Here is an 18,999-nt window from a genome sequence, read left to right on the forward strand (position 1 = left end):
ATTCTCCTAAAAATGCATGTATGTTCATGTCCTTTCCTGTCGAAAATTCCTCAGAGAAGCCCATTGGTCTTTTTAAAGACCACATGTGCAATATTCTGTTCAGGGACCTAGCTAGAAACTACTTCCTTAAATACCCATGTTCTGGCCTAACTATAAGTTTGATCTTGGACTGGTGAATTTACTTTTTTCTGTATTTGGAATTTCTGAGCTGCTTGACTAGTAATGTAAAATTGCTCCCTTCAGTGGTTAAAGTCTCTCACTAAAGCAGAGGCTGTGAGAATGAAAAGAGGGGAATAAATCTGGGTTTGTCTAAGTCCAGTGCTGTTTTTCAGCATGCATTTCAGCAGAATAATTCTGTATCAGCACATCATTGCCTTAGGCCATAACTTGTGTGGCATTTTTCAGTGAGAGGGTTCAATGTTTCCAAGACACCTAACACTTTTAAAACAGAGATGACAAATGCATGCAATTGTTCTTCAGACACTTGGGCACAGCAGTGTAAAATTTGGGGTAATCAAATCAGGAAACATAGCCTTAAAGCAATTTCCTCAGACTTGTGGTTATGAAGAGAGCAATATATTCTGGGATTCAACAAAGTGCTGGTGTGTGGTCTGGGGGTTCCTGCATAGTTAGCTGAGTTATCATCAGATTAGTGATCTGATGCTTGCTTGGGCCAAACATGGGTGTGGCACTCCCTGATGGGTGACGCTATGAAAGTGTGAAAACTATAAATAAAACATAACAATATATTTTTCTTAAATCAAGTAGAACTTCATATTGTATATAAAACCATGATTCTAGCTTCCTACAGTATTAAGTATTTTAAAGTGACTATGAGGTTTATATAGAACTTTTAAATATACATTTTAATTTTATTATTCTCGTCAGAATTAAGGAGCAAGTACTGGAGAAGAATAGATGAATGCCCAGTTTTCCAGGAATTTAGGCTGTTTACTGAGGACAGGTGAATAATTAGAACAAGGCTAGTGTTCCTGACATTTTATGCACAGATATCAGTATCTTTGATGCTAGATGCAGCACATTCCAAGAGTAAGTTCCCCCAGGAAACCTTTCCTTTGTTTTCTTGCCAAACTCAAGGTGGCTATGCTCTAAATAATACCAAATATACCAAGATTTTAAAAGTGCACAGTTTTCAACCCTGCATTGAAAGAGCCTGATGTAGCAGATTTTAGTACAGTTCCATTTCCACACTCTTCAGATCTTGCTTCGAAATTAAACAAATTTAACCAGCACAATTTATTGAAAAATATGTTCACATTGCATTTTCTAACGAAAGGTTGTTGCTGACCCACAAAAAGATACCAGGATTCTTGGCCTCCAGAGGAGAAGAATTCAATCCGGGGCCAGAAACAAGGCTTGATCACTCAGAGATTTTGTGTAATAAAGTTTTATTAAAGTATAAAGGAGATAGAGAAAGCTTCTGACATAGGCATAGGGGCATAGTATCTCCCTGCTAGTCTTCAGCTGGATGTTATATAGTCACTAGCAGTCTGTTAATGAAAGAAAGGAATATCTTAAAACTCAGAATGGCACCAGGCCCCTCATCCATAAAATGTATTTTGGGATAATCTCAGCACCAGATGATTCATCCTGGGCCATAAAACGATTGACTTGAATATTGTAGAAGGGCAGATTACCATACAGATAGTTTCATTTACATAGATTAGGGGAAAAATGTCTGAGTATAACATAATGGTTTGTCAAGTAGGTTCAGAGCCATTAGGCAGAACCGACTGGAAGATAGAGTCTGGGGTAAATGCATAGTACACAAACATTTCCACAAGAAAAATGCATTGGTTAACTCAAGGTTTGAGAATAGTTAACTTCAGGTGAAACCAGTTGTCATTATGGCAACACAGTATTTTAGGAGAAACCTCCTTTTAAATTTGTAAAGAGAAGGGAAAAAAAAAAAATATCGCTAGTTTGTTTCCTCCTGCCACTTAAGAGAGATAAAAATGTCTGACGCTTGCAGCCTATTTCCTCCGTTTGGAGACCCCTGGCCTTCCTGCCTGTTACCCTCTCACTAAAGCATATGTTTCTAATTTGGCTTGCCTTGTTTAAAAGGGGAGAAAATACATTAAGAGTTAAAAGAGGTGATTATCCTAAAAACACACCAGAATCTCTTAAAATTATAGAGCAAAGTAAAATGGGGCCTCATGGGAAAATCCTTCCATCTCTCTTTTTCTGCCTGGGGTATGTGGCCTACATGCTCTGCTTCTCTTCCCCGGTTCACTTCAGTGTCTCTGCAGACTGCACACTCCACTCATCCTCATTCAGCTTTCAGGGGACAAGTGATATTTCTCTCCCTAGATGGCAGCCTTACCTCCTAGGTCTGCCTACTCTTCTAGTTCTCACAGTTTAACAACTGAGTTCCTATAGTATCCCATTTCCGAAATCTCATTTCAGAGAATCCACTTGGCCTGCCTTGACCTGATTTAATGAGCTCTGGGCAGAGTCCAGGGTCATCTGGTCATCTGGTCCAGAGCAAGGGCCAAGCTTGAAGGCAGGCATAGAAAGCATTGGTACTGGGGGTGGGGGGTGGGGGTATATAAAACATTTTACACTAAAATTATAATGTACATTCATCAGATATATGTAAATTATATGGATACTTGAGAAGAAAGCTTATCTTAAAGGGTCCATGATGTTAGGTGATAATTGGTGCTTGTTATTAGTTAAACAGTGTGGGAGAAACTTGATAGGAATTCTACTACTTGCAACAGGATCTGACTATAATCTGTTATTTCAGTCAGCAAATATTTGTTGATCACTTGCTATTTATCACATGATGAGACAGTAAAAATAAGCCATGGAGGGGCAAATGAGCATGTTTCAGCAGAGGCAGCAACCAGAGATTTTGCTGAAAAGTTAGGAGCGGTGATGTCAGGATATCAACTGCAGGTGCTGTTCTTCCTGTTCAACGCTACCTGTTAGCTGGAGACAGTACTGATTTGAAAACTGTCCAACACCTGCAACTTTACATAAATATTTACATATCAGTTCCTTTTTCTTTTTACAACTCATAGATTTGGGCTTCTCTGATGGCTCAGGGGTAAAGAATTCACTTGTAACTTAGGAGACGCAGGTTCAGTCCTTGGGCCGGGAAGATGCCACTCACCACAGAGTAGCTAAGCCCCTGCGCCCACAACTACTGAGCCTGTGTTCCAGAGCCCAGGAGTTGCAACTACTGAGCCCTCATGCCACAACTATTGAAGCTCTCAAGTCCTAGAGCCCATGCTCTGCAACAAGAGAAGCCATGCAATAGGAAGCCTGTGCATTGCAACTAGAGATTAGCCCCTGCTCACCACAACTAAAGAAAAGGCCCCACAACAACTAAGACCCACCACAGCCACAAATAAATAAATAAATAAAATTATTTTTAAAAACTCATAGATTTTCAGATGATGTAAATACATATATTACTCAGCTATATTTTAGCTGGTATTGAAAATTTTAAATATCTGTTTAAAAACATCAGGATGAAAATAATGATCTGTAATTAAATTCTTTCTTCTCCTATTTACCAAGATAACCTCAAATGAGTTACTATCTCACAGTAGTTCTCATTGCTCAATTAAAAAAATATATGGAATAATAAGTTAATTCACTCTAATTGAGAAAATTATAACCCATTTAATACACTAGCTATATTTGAATGATGTGCTAAATTGAATTTAAAATCACCACCAACAAAGCCATCACTTACCAGTGATAAAATGTTAGATAAAGTACTCTTTTGAATATTGTTTCAAGTTGTATTCGGAGCTTATATTTAACCCATATTTTGACAAACATGGTCATTCATGTCTTTTCTTAATATAGAATTATTTTAAAAAATGATACATCGAAAAATTCAAAACTTATCCCTATTGGTCTTCCTTAAAAGAAAGTTTTAAACTTCATAAAATAATTGCAATTTTCTTAAGGGAGATTATCTGAGATATCATATCTGGCCTACTTTTAACAAGAATAATCTATGTCAGCTAAAGTAATATAGATTTTTATTACAGTTGAAATACCAACATAGTAATGAGAGTTAACTGAAAATTAATTCAATATTTTCAAATTTGTTACAATATCTTGAAATACTGTAAAATTTGATATTAATTTGTATACATTTCCTAAAATACAAACCTCAGGTTTTTGTTGTAATGGATGTGTCAACTGACTGATATGTTTATCAGTCAGATATGTTTATCTTCAGTTCTGATATGTTTATATCTTCAGACTGATATGTTTATCTTCAGTCAAACATTAACTGGCCATTGAAAATAATCAGTGGGAAAAATAAAATTATTTTAATTTACTCAGGAAAATAGATCTTTCTAATGTATGGTAACAGGGAGGGAGGAACAAGGGAGGGGACACAGGTATACCTATGGCTGATTCATGGTGATGTATGGCATAAACTAACACAATATTGTAAAACAATTATCTTCCAATTAAAAATGTAAAAAAAGAAATAATAAACTATGGTAATGATTGATTATGATTGAGAAATTCACTTTTAAAATCTGCTGTGTATGAATTTTTCAATATCCACCATGGATCATATTTAACTCATCACAGATTATTGACATTAAGTTAGTAATTTAAAGGTTTAAGTTTGAAAAGCTAACTGCATGCAATCTTAAAATAGTTGTTCATCTTAGAGTTAAAGATGTTGTAATGTGAACCATAAAAATACTAAGCTAGGGAAATAATGGACTTCCCCAGTGGCTCAGGGGTTAAAAAAATTCCACCTACAACGTAGGAAACACAGGAGATGCGGGTTTGATCCCTGGATCAGGACGATCCCCTAGAAGAGGGCATGGCGACCCATTCACGTATTCTTGCCTGGAGAATCCCATGGACAGAGCAACCTGGCAGGCCACCGTCCATGGGGTTGCAAATAGTCAGACACCATGGAAGCGACTGAGCACGCACACAGGGAAACATTGCATCTTTGTGAAAAATACCATTTAAATAAACACACCATGGGATAAAGTTCAAAATGTTATAGAGAGCAATAATAGCTTCAAAGACAACTCACATTTTAAGAAATATTACAGTAGACATGATTTAGAATATAGAGTGTGCAAACAATAAAAATATTGCATTTGAATTGATCTGAATTTCACTTAAAGGTTCAGGCAATCATTCTCTACTTAAACTCCATTTAAGTAGTTTGTTAATTTTTTTCAATAGAAAATAATATACAAAAACTTTGCTTATATATATACATATTTGTGTATTGGTAATTAATGATCCTCCATGACACAGTCATGTCCTGAGTCCACTGTTTATTAGTGGGCTTGTGTTGCCTTTTTCTTGGTCTACTTTACTCTCAATCCATTTATAACCCTTTTGGCCAAGGAAAAAACTGTATTGGTAGTTCTGAGAAAGCACAGTATTTCAAAGAAAAATAACCCATGACCTTAAAACTCTAAATGGAAAGAAAATTGGCCAGAATTTAATCAGTCACAGGGTTCACAGGCTTTCTTTTTTTTAAAATTGAACTTACTTTAATTATTTTCTTTAATAGATTTATAGGACTATGTGAGTCCCTCCTGATAATGCTGTATTGAATGATTTTAAAGAAGGGAAAAATTCTACACACAAAATAAAAGTGTTATAATAGATGGTCATGGAGTTTATAATCTATTGTGGCTGTTTCCATAGTGATTTCAGAGAGAAAAATACTGTGTGCTACCCAGTATAACTTCTATCACACTTAGAGAGAGACACACCTTTAATGAAATGAGATTATTTTAATGGATCTCAGGCTGACCTACTTCTACTGTTTTATTTAGGTTTCCTGCTTTTTGTATAGTGTATTCATAACCAGAATCTTATTGAATGATGTTAAAATATTGTTCTTTAATTATTTGACACTTTATGAACATCTCCAGAGATTTAAACATATAGCATTTGAATTTATTAGTTTCAGTAGTCATTCTACCCATGCTCTATCAAGCATCCCTTTTTACCTAAAATAGTGCCCGGAGCATAGAAATTGCTAAGAAACACACACACACAGGATTACAAATGTACTCATTTAATAAAGAATGTATCCATATTGAACTTCCTTCACCCTTCATTCAGGAATAATGTAAGAGCAAGTGGGCTGTTTGATATGATCACAAGTCTGAACATTTAGTCCCCTTTATCACGGCAGCATTTCAAACCTTGTATATTAAAATGAAAATACATCTCTGAATTCTACCTACTGCAGCAATATTTCACCTTTGGTAGAGTTACTGAGAAAAGGTTAAAAAAGAAAGATCATATTGTTGTTTATTGTTGTGTTGTGATTTTACATGTCTTTTTCACTCAAATTTCACACCTCTGAAAGGAGTTTACAAGTATTGGTACTAAGACTCCCATTCTAGATTGTAAAAATTTCTCCAGTTCTTCCAGAACAGCTTAAAGGTAAGGATACTGAAGTGTATACTAAGCAATTATTATTTATAAGTTGAGTCTGCACAGCTTGAAGCAGCTCCTTGCTGGACACCATGCTCAACAGGAAGCTCCTTTTTCTTGTCACTTTAGGAAAGAAAAAGTGTAACTAACTCTTAAACCAGGCACCTCTATGCTCTACTCATCTCCAGCCCAAGGGCACTGTTCAAATCTTATAATCACACAATGTCTTGCCTAGCTTGTTAGTTGTTTCAGTAGCTCAGAGAAGTAGAGTGAAGAATAAGTAATTGACAGATGACCAGATCTCTTCTCTAGCTTCCCCTTCAGCAATCTCCTGAATGAACTGTGTGATCAACCTGTGTGAACAAGGTAACATCTAGAGGAAGATCAAGAGAAGTCCACAAGCCTGCACACAGTGGAGAATGACAACAACTCAACCCCTCATATCAATGATTAACTGGCATGACTTCTATGTTTACCTTAAGAATTTTCATAACTGAGGAGAATCTCCAGAGGTGATTTTCGGGGAACATTGAGTCCACCATCTCCCCAGATTTATGACATTCTGACCAAAGTCATTTTTATTTTGCTACCCACATTTGAGGTATTGATTTTGAAAATGGTAAGAAGAGGGGCCCCCAATTCAATAACACTGCCAATAAAATTTATTAATAAAGAAAACACATGTGAAACATTGGGCTGAGATGTTAATGTCATAGAAGAGAGCATTTCACTCAAGAAAGAAAAGTCTGGGCAGCCAATAGTAATACTGGATAAGCAGGAGTTGGGATGAAAAGGTATGGATATAAGCAGCAGCCACATCATGAATGGTCTTCTAGGTAGTGACAGGCTATTATTATTTTTCATAATCAAGATGAATTGCCACTGGGTAGTTATAATTGTGTCTGAGGTTAAGGGAGGGAGTAATAATGGTAAAATAAAAACAAAGAAAAAACTTCTAAGAACAATCCAGAATAAAAGATGAAAAATGCCTAGAATAATCTTGAACCTGTGGAGAAGTGGTAAAGGAGGGGGGTGATGATCATAAAAGAGAAATAAAGAAAATAAATTTAATTTAAAAAATAAATAAATAAAGATTAACAACAACAACAACAAAACTTCTAGAAATAACCCAGAATAAAGGATGAAAAATGTCTAGAATAATCGTGGACATGTAAAGAACTGGTAAGATTTGGAAAACCTGTGGATTTATGAAAAGAAACCTCATTATCCGGATGTAGGTTCCACAAAAAAGAGAAGAATCAGTGATGAGTTCTTGAATTTGAGACTGATTAATTCAAACTGTGAAAGGTTTCACTAGGACTCCTTCTAGTGCTACCATATGCTAATTGAACTCTATAGCTCAAGAATTCTATAAAGTTATCTTTATAAGGACATTCTTTAGAATATCCTGTTATAAGTTTTAGCCACTGGATATCAGCTTTGGGAATAGAAGCCTATGTGAATAGGTGGTGAGGTGAACAAGCTTGCAAAAGGACTCAGAACCATGACAGTAGATAGAATCAAGCACACAAGATATGAAGATTCTGCATACCACGTGGACACTATTTGAAGGTACCCTTAAAATAAGTAAATAAATATTGATAATGAAAATGCTGATTGCTTTAATTTTCAATAACCAATTTATATACAATGCATATTTGAAGTCATAAATTAGATTGCGGCTCTTATTGGTTTATTTATTTATTTATTCTCTTCCTTTTCGGTTTTTCACCTTACTAGAAGACCCTAACTTGCAATGGAAGGTTGTTGGGAATGGCATCATCTGTTTTTTGTTTGGTGGCTGTGACAATATTTCTGGAATATTTGAATCAATCCTGAACCCATAACTTAAGAAGTGACTTCCAATTAAATACTATATTTACTAAAACAGTTAAATACATTCTATAAAATAAAATATATAGTTCATCAAGGTTTTAAATATGTTAAGCAGTGATGCTTAATGTACCATTATTGAAATTATCCATTTAACATTTAATGAAAAAAGATTCCCTTTTGTAATCCTTGCTTTTATTTATATCTCTTTTCCAAACTTTTACTTGATCAATCATGCAGCTTCTCTGATGTAAAAGCTATTACAAATGATATTGAAATACAGAGAAGAGTTTATGTATACCTCTAGGTATCTATATGCACCTATATATACACCTATGGCTGATTCATGTTGAGGTTTGACAGAAAACAACAAAATTCTGTAAAGCAATTATCCTTCATTTAAAAAAACAAATTAATTAGTTAAAAACAAGAAAAAATAAAGACAACTCATTTGTAAAAAAAAGTGAAGAGTTTATGTGGAAGGTGAAGGCAATTAATATAGACAAATCTGTGAATATTTACTTTAAAATCAATATGAAAAGCCTGGTAATGACAAAAGAATGAAATGCAAGAGGCTGTTCCCTTTTTGATTTCTTAGGTTGTGATTTGGCTACGATTAGGTTAGGTGATTTTAAAGCATATCTGTGTGTGCAATTGCATATTGCACTAGATTATTCAGAAAAAAGTGATAATAACAAAGTGATGCATGGCTGTTAAATTAAAATAATTATGAATGAACTGGAATTTGAAAAGAGAGGTACTTATCTCAATTTACTAAAGTGAAAAAGGTAATGTATGAACAGATTAAATTTGTGGATTTGGTGGTGAAAAACAAAAAAGATTTAAGTGAAATTCAAGAAAGATCAGCTGAGATAAAGGGAAGGGGATGAGGGTAGTAATTAAGAGAGAGAAAAGAGAAATTCTTAAGTTGTAGTGGCAGGCAGAGTTGATTTGTTGCAATGATGAGACTTTAATTTCCAATAAAATATTTGGTCATTTGAATGATTTTGCTTTGTATAAATACATATGTGGGAGACAGTATACTTGATAATAGGAAATATTGAAAGTGTTAGAATGAAATGTTGGCTTCCACTTTTGATTTTCTTCCATCTCTAAAAATGTACAACTTTATTAAATCTATATAAAAATATCCAAAGGAGAACAAGGTTTTTCCCAGTATAATTTCCCCTGTTTTTTTTTTTTTTTAGTTTTATTTTTTTTTTATTTTTTTAAATTTTACATAATTGTATTAGTTTTGCCAAATATCAAAATGAATCCGCCACAGGTATACATGTGTTCCCCATCCTGAACCCTCCTCCCTCCTCCCTCCCCATACCCTCCCTCTGGGTCATCCCAGTGCACCAGCCCCAAGCATCCAGTATCCTGCATCCAACCTGGACTGGCAACTCGTTTCATACATGATATTTTACATGTTTCAATGCCATTCTCCCAAATCTTCCCACCCTCTCCATCTCCCACAGAGTCCATAAGACTGATCTATACATCAGTGTCTCTTTTGCTGTCTCATATACAGGGTTATTGTTACCATCTTTCTAAATTCCATATATATGTGTTAGTATACTGTATTGGTGTTTTTCTTTCTGGCTTACTTCACTCTGTATAATAGGCTCCAGTTTCATCCACCTCATTAGAACTGATTCAAATGTATTCTTTTTAATGGCTGAGTAATACTCCATTGTGTATATGTACCACGGCTTTCTTATCCATTCATCTGCTGATGGACATCTAGGTTGCTTCCATGTCCTGGCTATTATAAACAGTGCTGCGATGAACATTGGGGTACACGTGTCTCTTTCCCTTCTGGTTTCCTCAGTGTGTATGCCCAGCAGTGGGATTGCTGGATCATAAGGCAGTTGTATTTCCAGTTTTTTAAGGAATCTCCACACTGTTCTCCATAGTGGCTGTACTAGTTTGCATTCCCACCAACAGTGTAAGAGGGTTCCCTTTTCCCACACCCTCTCCAGCATTTATTACTTGTAGACTTTTGGACCGCAGCCATTCTGACTGGTGTGAAATGGTACCTCATAGTGGTTTTGATTTGCATTTCTCTGATAATGAGTGATGTTGAGCATCTTTTCATGTGTTTGTTAGCCATCTGTATGTCTTCTTTGGAGAAATGTCTATTTAGTTCTTTGGCCCATTTTTTGATTGGGTCATTTATTTTTCTGGAGTTGAGCTGTAGGAGTTGCTTGTATATTCTCGAGATTAGTTGTTTGTCAGTTGTTATAAAGCTTTCAGTTTTGGTCATAAAACAGTAAGCATTATTGGTCTTGCCTTCCCACTAATGTATATATGATCAGAGTTTCAAAAATGAGATGAGAGAAACAATAGAAAAGAAAAAAAATGGAAAAAGTATTGATAGAAATTGCTACAAATGCTGTTAAACTGTCAGTATACATTAATATATCCAAGAAATTAAACAAATCATAAGTATAATACAGAAAAAAATATGAAATATAGGCTCATCATGATACAATTACTAAAAACCAGTGGTATAGAGAAAGTGTTAAAGGAAGCTAGAGGAAAAAAACACCTACATGCAGAAGATCAGCTACATAAATGACATTAGACTACTCATCAGAAACAATGGAGTTCTGAAAACACTGAAATGACATCCTTAAATTGCTGAAAGGAGAAAATAATTTCAACAAGATTTTTGTATTTGTTACAAATATTCACTGAAGAAGGCAAAACAAGATGCTTTCTGATAAGTAAAACTGAGATCCTACTTTGTCAGTGAAGTAAAAGTGTGAAAGTGAAAGTTGATCAGTCGTGTCTGATTCTTTGAGAACCTGTGGACTTTCAGTCCATTCAGGCCACTATTTAGTCCATTCAGGCCACTATTCAGGCCAGAATCCTGGAGTGGGTAGCCTTTCCCTTCTCCAGGGGATCTTCCCAACCCAGGAATGGAACTCAGGTCTCCTACATTCTTTACCAGTTGAGGCACAAGGGAAGCTCAGGAATTTTGGGGTGGGTAGCCTATCCCTTCTCCAGGGGATCTTCCCAACCCAGGAATCTAACCAGGGTCTCTTGCATTGCAGTCGGATTCTTTACCAAGGGAGCTATCAGGGAAGCCTGGATTTGCCAGTAGACCCGGTCTACAAAATAGGAGAAGAGTTTCAGGCTGATAGAAATTACATCTGATCCATACTAAAGAAATGAAGAACAACAGCAAATACATGATTAAATATAAACATATTTTTCTTGTTTTAACTTCTTTAAAAGTAAAAAAAAAAAAAAGTAGTTTAAAAAATCTGTGAAGTATCAATTTTATGGTGAATGCTAGATTCTAAACAAGTTGTAGATACATTTATTACATATAAATAAACTGTATATACATGCAATAAATATGTTAAATTGGCCAGAAGTGATAATAAAACATTGAAAAAATGTACTGGATTGCTCAAATAATTAGTCTGTAAACAAACAACTAGAAAACAGATGTCCGTAATTTTGAAGGTCTGCAATTTTTATGGTTATTAATTCTTATTTTATAACAGTTTGTGTTGATGGTTGACTTGAGTTTTAAAAAGAAGCACCTGACAGAATAAAATCACATTTACTGATGCATAAAAAAGTAATTCCAGTTTTCTTCTGATCAAAGCGTGTGTAGCTGGGAAGGGGCAGAAGGAGACGTGAGCAGGAAAAAAGAAAGAATCAAACACACTATCCCCTATGAGGGCAGCAGTCCCACAGAATACAGATTATAGCTGGAGGAACAGAGAGGCAAGTGATGCATCTCAGTGAAGAGTGCAGTTTTAATTAATATATTGAAATGCTATTTAAGCTGCTGAAATGAAGATGGGCTTGATGAATGAAATTATCATAGGGCCATCTATTAAATACAAGCTACCAGAGATGCTCTGGGCTTTGCCGGAGTTTTTATTTAGTTACAAAAGAAAAGAAAAGAAAAGAAATCATTCCTTGCTCTGCAAATATTAAGGAGAAAGTGTAGGAGAGAAATAAAAAATTTATTTATATTATGTCCCCATCTTGTCTTTGTTCAAACCACAGATTACATCCCATTAACGCATTTTCCCCACAACTTCCATATAGCCTGAGGCATTCATAATAATAATGCCTTTCTTGGGTTTATACAAGTTTCAGTGAAAATAGTGTTCAAGGTTTATAATCCAAACTTTGGGATGAATTATCTAAACTAGTTTGCATGTGTGCTTATCACTCAGTCATTGCAACTCCATGGACTATAGCTTACCAGGTTCCTCTGTCCATGGGATTCTTCAGGAAAGAATACTGGAGTGGGTTGCTATTTTCTTCTCCAGGGCATCTTCTTGACCCAGGGATAGAACCCAGGTCTCCTACATTGCAGGTGGATTATTTACCATCTGAGCTACCAGGGAAGCCCTCAGTTTACTCATATGCAAACAGAATGGCAATAAGTACCTTACAGGGTTGAAATGAGGTTTGTATAATTAAGCCAAAAGAATTAATACACCGTGATCATTTAGTATATACCGTAGTCACTGTATGACTATCAGTTCAGTTCAGTCGCTCAGTCATGTCCGACTCTTTGAGACCTCATGAACCGCAGCACGCCAGGCCTCCCTGTCCATAACCAACTCTCAGAGTTCACTCAGACTCACATCCATCGAGTCAGTGATGCCATCCAGCCATCTCATCCTCTGTTGTCCCTTCTCCTCTTGCTCCCAATCCCTCCCAGCATTAGAGTGTTTTCCAATGAGTCAACTCTTCGCATGAGGTGGCCAAAGTACTGGAGTTTCAGCTTTAGCATCATTCCTTCTAAAGAAATCCCAGGGCTGATCTCCTTCAGAATGGACTGGTTGGATCTTCTTGCAGTCCAAGGGACTCTCAAGAGTCTTCTCCAACACCACAGTTCAAAAGCATCAATTCTTCGGCACTCAGCTTTCTTCACAGTCCAACTCTCACATCCATACATGACCACTGGAAAAACCATAGCCTTGACTAGATGGACCTTTTTTGGCAAAGTAATGTCTCTGCTTTTCAACATGCTATCTAGGTTGGTCATAACTTTCCTTCCAAGGAGTAAGCATCTTTTAATTTCATGGCTGCAGTCACCCTCTGCAGTGATTTTGGCTATAATTTATCTCAAAATCAATATTCTTTAAATCATTGCCTTGAATTGCTTAGATTTGTATGGAAGAAATAATATAAAATGAATTTCAATTTTACTTTATGCTCAAGTTTTGCTTAATTACTGAGGCTTTTAATTTGACTAATTAATCAAGAAAAATAAATTTTAGAATGTGAGAATATAGTCTATTAAATATCAAATGATTATATACATTGCTTGGTATATTTTTAAAGTCATGAGTTCACTAAGTGTATCTTTATCAAAATCATATGTAAAACAGATAGCCAACAGGAATTTGCTGTATGGCTCAGGAAACTCAAACAGAGGCTAGGTATCAACCTAAAGGGGTGAGATGTGAGGGAGATAAGAGCGAGGTTCAAAAGGGGGGGAATATATGTATACCTATTGCTGATTCATGTTGAGGTTTGACAGAAAACAGCAAAATTCTGTAATGCAATTATTCTTTAATAAAAAATTAACTAATTAAAAAACAAAGGAAAATTATTTAAAAATCCATGGTGATAGTTATAAAAGATAAATATAAAATTGAACAAAAATTTTTAAAATAATTTATTGAGGCAAAATCCACATAACCTAATAGTCATCATTTTAAAGGGAATAATTCCATGGGGGAGGTGTGGCCAAGATGGTGGGGCAGGAAGACTCTGAGTGCACCTGCTCCCAAAGGCACAGAATTACAACTATTTACAGAGCAAACAGTTGATGAAAACAACCTGAAGTCTCACAGATTTTCCCCAACTAAAGAAATAAAGAAGGGACTGCAGTAAGACAAGTAGGAGAAGCAGATATGTGGTAGAGGTAAGACCCACATCCTTGAGTAGGTAATCCAGAAATGGAAGGATAATCAAAATTACAGATGCTGCTCCCAAGGAGCAAGGGGTCCAAGCCCCATGTTGGACTTTCCAGCCTGGAGATCCTGCCTCAGAGTCAATGGTGCCCAGAACATCTGGGTTTGAGGACAGTGGGGCTGGTGTATTGGAGAGCAGAAGGGTTACAGGAGAAGATTGCCCCTAAAGGGCACGAACAGAATCTCACATGCTCCAAAACCCAGCACAGAGGCAGTAATCTGAAAAAAGCCTGAGTTAGACCCACCTGCTGATCTTGAAGAGCCTTCTGGAGAGACAAGAGACAAGTGGGAATATCCAGGGTGGAGGGCACAGATGCTGGCAGTAGCCATTTTTGGAAACTTGTTCTACCATGAGGACACTGGTGAAGGCAAGTGCCACTTTTGAGTCCTCCCTCTAGTCAATTAGTACTGGCACTTACCTGCCCACTAGTCTGTCACCACAAGCCCCAGGAGCACTCCCATGCTGAGCACACAGCTATGTGGGGACTCACCCCACCTACCAGTGAGCGAACACCTGCCTCTGAACCCACAGGTCCTGTAGCCAGCCTCCTCGGTACCCATCCCTGCCACCAGTGGACTGGCACAAGCCCTGGACCTCCAGGGCCATGAATTATAATGGGCCAGGACCTGACCCTGACCACTTGAAGGATGTCATCTTCCACAAGAGACAAGGCTGAAAGCCAATGGGGCAGGGGCCAGACCCACCTACAAATGCAAACACAGTTGTTTGTTCTATCACAACAGAAGGGCACATGCAGCCCACACAGGAAGCAACACTAGAGCACACAGATCTGGCAACCAGAGGGGAGTGTGCATGCACTGTTGGTGGGAATTCAAATCGGTGTAGCTTCTGCAGAATGTAGTTGAAGGTTCCCTAGAATATTAAAATAGAGTTATCATATGATCCAATAATTCTACTTCTGGGTACTTTTCCAAAGGAAACAAAAACACTAATTAGAAAATATATATATTTCTTTCCCATGTTCATTGCAACACTACTTACAATAGTCAGTACATGGAAGCAAGCTAAGTATCAACAGATAGATGGAAGGATAAAGAAAGAGGATAGATGAATGGATAAGAATATTATTCAGCAATAAAAAGGAATGGAATCTTTCCATTTATGACAGCATGAATGGACCAAGAGGGTAATGTGCTAAGTGAAATGTCAGACAGAAAAAGTTAAACACCATATGTCTCATAGGTATAAGAGCAAAGCAAATGAACAAACATAACAAAACAGAAACAGACTCATATATGCAGGAAACAAACAGCAGTTGCCAGAAAGGAGGGGGTAAAGGAATTTTTAAAAAATTTTAAAAAGGTAACTCTGTGAGGTAATGAATGCTAATTTGATTTTGGTGATCATTTCATGACTTATATTTACATAAAACCATCATGTTGTACACCTTAAATATATACAATTTTTTCCAGTCATACCTCAATAAAGTTGAAAAAAGGAAAAAAGTAAAGTGAATATCTCATGGCTTTTTGTTCATCCACAATATTGTCCAACCACTATCCCATATGTACTTAGTATTTCTCACAAAATCTTGATTTATTTGAACTATATAGTAGTCTATTTTCAATAGAATAATTTTAGAATTTAAACAGCAAGGAGAAAATTATGTTAAATCATGAATTAAGATATGTTTCATAAATATTTATTCTATCTATTATAACATTCTTATTAATATGTAGTAGCAATTTCTTTTAATTTTAAAGTAGATTAATTATATGCAATCATTCAATGTAAAGAAGTGTTTGCTCATGAAAAATATTTAAACATAAAATAAAAATGAATTTAGAAGTGAATCCCTTGCATGTTATATCTATGGTTAGAAATATTAGCATATACTTCAAACTTAAGATCAAATTCAATCATCATTCTATTTACTCTAAAATATGGCATGTAAAGTTTTATTTCCAATGCATTTTGAATTCAATGACTTTTGTTGCCTGTGCAATGTGTGATTTCATTCTTGATATATTTTCTCTTTCAGTAGCTGAGGAATTTGCCTAAGGGAAATCAAATGTTGAGGGGAAGCTGTCCAGGGATATCTGCTTTTGTAGAACAATGACTTGAGTACAATTGATTATAAAGCTGGAATAAAGGAGTTAAGAAATAAAAACAAAGTGGGGGTTAAAGGCTTATGTTGGTGGTAGGTGTGCTTGCTTAGGAAGTTGGTGTTTTCTGGCATTGGGTACAGGATTTCACTGTTGGTTTTTTATTATTATGTCTTTTGCTTTGGCTGTTGTTGCTGTCGAATGTGATGAAAAGATTATGGAGAAAGAGATAACAGATAATAACAAAGTAGGGGGAAAATAGGGGTTCTGGATATCAGGAATGTTATAAGCTTGGAAAATGAACTAAGGACAACTGAATAGAAAGAAAGAAAGAGCTAAATTCTAGGTGGTCTCTAACCAATCATACATTATATAATTTCCATACAATTTAAGAAGTGAAGCTATAATTCAAGCAATGGATAAAATTAAACAGGACTTGAAGGTGAGTCTCTCTTTTGCTGTATATAAGTATCTTAAATTAGGGCATCCTCTAGATGAGAAAACAATATAAATTTTTAAAAATATCAGAACTCCAAACCAGCCCACTACATAGCATACACTTCTGAATTATAGTTTATTAAATATGGGAATACATTCTAAAATTAAGGGCAGCTATATAAAAACTCACTATAAATAGTTGAAAAACTCATCTAGCAACCTGCAATGTTAACTGCTGAATAAAGGACATTTTAAAATTTAGTCTATGTTTACACACTTAGCACACCTCCTAGGAATAATAATGGCAATTGTTATGTTTTTTAAACAAAACTGAAGATAACTTTAATTTATTATAATCAAGTCAAGTGTTGCTGCTTTTTAATCATTATTATGTAACTGGTTGTTCATTCTGCATTTTCTTATTGTGTAGAATAAAAAAGTGCATTCTTTGGGTGAGTGAATTTTTCTTAGAGACAAATTTCTTACTGAAGCAAAATTAAACTCTGCCTACTCAGCAAAATCTGTTTATTCTATTGCTGGGATAAGTGACCCAAAATTCTAACTTTGATTTCACCAAAGTTCTTGTCACTTAAAAATGTTCTAAATGTTATTTAATTAATCTGAATATTTTAAATAGTAAGTGCTCAGTGACTCAGTTGTCTGACTCTTTGCAACCCCATGGGCTGTAGCCTGTCAGGCTCTTTTGTCCATGAGATTTTCCAGGCAAGAGTACTAGAGTGGATTGCCATTTTCTCCTCCAGGGGATCTTCACTACACAAGGATAGAACTCTTGTCTCTTCTGTCTCCTGCATTCTCAAGTAGGTTCTTAAATAGTAGAGGTACATTTGTTTTGCTAACATGAATAAAATCATGTCCTAAATAATATTTTTAGAAAATTACTTTTATCATTTGACATGATCATGGTAAATTTCCAGGAGTATACCTAAAAATCTTACAGCTCATATTTTAATGATATTATAGTATTTTACTTCTTTATATTATTTCACCTAATTTTAATTTTTTCCTTATGTGAATCTTATCTATACAAATGCAAACACATACATATACATAAGCTTCCCTCACACACTGACATAATTAGCTTATATATTTTCTCTGAGTATTATCCTTCATATGGTGGAATTTTTCACATATATTCACATCTCAATAGTTATTGTTGATACATAGAAAGCAATAGATTCTTTGCTGATAAAGGTCTGTATAGTCAAAGTTGTGGTTTTTCCAGTAGTCATGTACAGATATGAGAGTTGGACCAAAAAGAAGCCTGAGCACTGATGAACTGATGCTTTTGAACTGTGGTGCTAGAGAAGACTCTTGAGAGTTGGATGGCAAGGAGATCAAACTTGTCAATCCTAAAGGAAATCAACCCTGAATATGCATTGGAAGGACTGATGATGAAGCTTCAATACATTGGCCACCTGATGCAAAGAGTCGACTCATTGGAAAAGACCTTGATGCTGGGAAAGATTAAGGACAAGGGGAGAAAGGGATGACAGAGGATGAGATGGTTGGATGGCATCATCAACTCAGAGGGTATGAGTTTGAGCCAACTCTGAGAGATAGTGAAGGACAGGGAAGCCTGGTGTGCTGCAGTCCATGGGGTTGCATGGAGTCGGACATGACTGAGCAACTGAACAACAACAAATAGATTTCTAAAATATTAGTTCTGAGAATTTGGCTTTATGTTTTAATAGGGATTTATAATATTTTGGCTTCTCAACTTTTCTAAAATATAAGCTTGTGGTATTTGAGAGAATGCTGCATTAGCTAGAATGGTCATTATAATTTGTAAAATATATTTTAACAGTAATTCTCAATTGTTTTTAATTGGCAACACCCTTAGTGATTCTATTACATATACTGTGTTGATTTCAAGTGTATATTGCAACATATTAGATATTTCTAATTCTAGTTCACCTAAAATGTTTAAAATAACACTCACGTTATCATATTTTATTCAACAATTTATTGCTATATATATGGTGTCATTATTATTTAACTTACTAACAGTCAATTATATTAATACATAGCCTGTTATACAGCCACACCCCAATTTGTGTAATTCAACTAATTTGGCCAATGCAAATCATTCTTTAAAAATAATGTTAGATCATTTTTCGTTATTTTCCAGGAATTTCATATCCCTATTTGAATTTTTTTATATCTATGGTTGTCTGAAGAATGGTGTATGACTTTATGCATGAATTATTGTGAGGCAAGCACAGAGAAAAAGAGAGTAAGCCAGGCAGTTGGGCAA

Source organism: Bubalus bubalis, chromosome 5 (assembly GCF_019923935.1).
Source record: "Bubalus bubalis isolate 160015118507 breed Murrah chromosome 5, NDDB_SH_1, whole genome shotgun sequence".
NCBI classification, from domain to species: Eukaryota; Metazoa; Chordata; class Mammalia; order Artiodactyla; family Bovidae; genus Bubalus; species Bubalus bubalis.